A 3,370-nucleotide genomic window follows, 5' to 3' on the forward strand; every position below is an offset into this window, starting at 1 on the left:
CTCTTCACTTTCAGCAAACAAGGTTGTATCATCTGAATATTGCAGGTTGTTAACGAGTCTTCCTTCAAACCTGATGCCACATTTTTCACCATATAATGCACCTTCTCAGATTATGTGCTCAACATGCAGATTGAATAAATGCGGTGAAAGAACGCAACCCTGGTTAAACCATTCGGTATTCCCTTGTTCTGTTCAAACAACTGTCTCTTAGTCTATTTACAGTTTCCTCATGAACACAATGAAAGTTCTGGAATACTTATTCTTTGCAATGTTTTCTATAGCTTGTCACGATCCACACAATCAAATGCCTTTGTGCAGTCAATAAAGCACAGGTAAACATCTTTCTGTATTCTCTGCTTTCAGCCAAAATCCATCTAACGTCAGCAATGATATCTCTCATTCCACGTCCTCTTCTGAATCCAGGTTGACTCTCTTGAAGTTCTCTGTCAATGTATGATTGCAGCTGCTTTTTTTTTATTATCTTTAGGACAACTTTTGTTGTTGTTAGGTGCCATCAAGTTGGTACCGACTCATAGCGACCCTATGCACAACAGAACGAAACACTGCTCAGTCTTGGGCCAACCTCACGATTGTTGCCACGCTTGAGCCCATTGATGCTGCCACTTTGCCAATCCATCTCATTGGGGGTCTTTCTGTTTTCCTCTGACCCTCCACCTTACTAAGCATAATATCCTTCTCCAGCAACTGATCCCTCCTGAAAATATGTCCGAAGTATGTGAGACAAAGTTTGGCCATCCTGGCCTCCAAGGAGCACTCTGGCTGCACTTCTTCCAAAACAGATCTATTTGTTCTTTTGGCAGCCCATGGCAGTTTCAATATTCTCCTCCAACACCATAACTCAAAAGCATCAATTCTTCTATAGTCTTCCTTATTCACTGTCCAGTTCATGACTGATCTGGATATGTTCTATTTGACCATGAATGCAATACCATTCCTCTTCAATTTGTCATTCCCTGCATAGTAAACCATGGGGTTGTCAGATTCAAAATGGTCAATACCAGTCCATTTCAGCTCATTAATGCCTAAGATATTGATGTCTATGTGTTCCATTTCATTTTTGACAATTTCCAATTTTCCTAGATTCATAATACTTCATACATTTCATGTTCCGATTATTGATGGATGTTTATAGTTGATTCTCTTCATTCTGAGTTGTGGTGCCCCATCAGTAAATGAAGGCTTGGGCTTTTCTCCCACTGGCTTTACTCCATTCACATCATCACAGTCAACTCGACTTTGAGGATGCAGCTCTTCCCCTGTCACATTTTGAGTGATTTCTAAACTGAGGGGCTCATTTTCTGGCACTATATCTTATAGTGTTTCTCTGCTATTCATAAGGTTTTCAGTGACTACATATTTGGAAGTAGTTCGTCACTCCTTCCTAGTTTGTCTTCATCTGGAAGCTCATCTAAAACCTGTCCACCATGGGTGACCCTGCTGGTATTTAAAATGCCCGTGGGATAACGTCCAGAATCACATCAACTCACAAGCCACCACAGTACAACAAACTGACAGGCAAGTGGTGGTTAGAACAACTTTGTTGCTGTTGTTAAGTGCCATCGAGTCAATTCCGACCCATAGTGACCCTGTATAGGGTTTCCAAGGAGCAGCTGGTGAGCTTGAACCACTGACCTTGCAGTTCAAACGGCTTTGCAGTCTGGCGCATTAACCCACAGCACCACACCAGAACTCCAGAACAACTTTAGAGGGATATTAATATAGAAATGACAATTCAGTTAACCAGAACTTTCCCTTGAATATCATCAAGAAGTAACCTAAAAGCATGAAACAACAACAACAACAACAACAAATCCACTACCATCAGTTCTATCCTGACTCAAAGCAACCCTATATAGAATTTCTGAGACTGTAAAAATTTACGCAAGGAGACAGCCTCACCTTTCTCCCACAGAGAAAGGGTTTGAAACACTGACTATGCAATAGCCCAATGCCTAACTCACAGTGGCTTCAGGGCTCCTTAACCTGAAAGTATTATCCCCCCTAATGTTTCCTCTGACTTCTGCCCTGGACCTTCTGCCTTCATATTCACACCCACATCCATCTCCTTTGTGACTCTCCTTCAAAACTCTCTAGTTCCCATGGGAAAACATGACTTCATACCACAGGCAAAGCTCTCAAACACTAAGTCTAACCGCCTAAGCACCATCCCAAGTCTGAGTTGTCCTGAGCTACAAGGAGCTCTGGTAGTGTAGTGGTTACGAATCATGCTGTGAACCTCAGGGACAGCAGTTTGAAACTACCAGCTTCTCCGCGGGAGAAAGATGAGGATTTCTGCTCCCATAAAGATTTACAGCCTCGGAAACCCTGTACAGGGTCGCTATGAGTCGGAACTGACTCGATGGCACTTAACAACAACAACAACAACACCCTATGGTCAAATTCCTTTCCAATAGTCCCACCAGCTCCAGATTGCTGGGGATTGCAGTGACTCCAGACTGTAAGCACTGGACTGTGAACCAAAAGGTCTGTGGTTTGAGCTTGCCAGCTGCTCCACAGGAGAAAAATGAAGCTTTAAATGAAATGAAGCTTTAAAGCCTCAGACACCCTATAGAGGGCTGCTACAAATCGGAACCAACTTGACAGTACTTAACAACAAAAAACCAGGCTTGCTGGTCACTTATTAGTGGGCCTGTCTAAGTAACTTCATGCCCTATCCCCGACCCTCAGAACAAACGTTAATATTTTCCTCTGAGAATGAGGTCTAAATCCATATGGAGAAACAAACAAACAAACAAACAAAAAACATTTGCCCAATTAATTAGCAATGCACCTGTCTTATCTGTCAAGTCAATGAATTCCAATTATCATGATGAGTAGCTTGTATTTGTTTTTGTCTTGTTCTGCATGAAAGGCCTATCCACGCCACAAGAAAACCCTAGACCAGCTTATGATGGATACACTCTGTTTTTGTAAAGAATGCTTCTGACTTTATTTACAAATAACAATTTCCCTCTGATTAAGAAAATATAAAGGTTTCCAGGTAGGGCAGATAAAGCTGTAGACTGTAATGCAGGCTTGGAGTTAGAACTAGCTACCTCATTTGTGGGGTTTGTTGCAAACAGCCGATGCAAGTTTCTATTTATTTTTTTAAATTTAGAATTTCAAGACAATAATAGCAACACTCAGCCATAAGTTTGGTGGTTCAAACTCACTAGCTGCTACTCGGAAACCCTACTCAGAGTCAGAATGGACTCAACAGCACTTAACAACATCAACAACGGTAGCAGAGCTTTAAACCCTACACAGAGCCACGCAGTCACACATCATGCAGCCAGTCTGACTGGAAGTCTCTAAGCAGTTTGTGCATCAGTGCATGCAAAGAACTGAG

The sequence above is a fragment of the Chrysochloris asiatica genome, unplaced genomic scaffold, assembly GCF_000296735.1.
Source record: "Chrysochloris asiatica unplaced genomic scaffold, ChrAsi1.0 scaffold00045, whole genome shotgun sequence".
Classification (NCBI taxonomy): Eukaryota; Metazoa; Chordata; class Mammalia; order Afrosoricida; family Chrysochloridae; genus Chrysochloris; species Chrysochloris asiatica.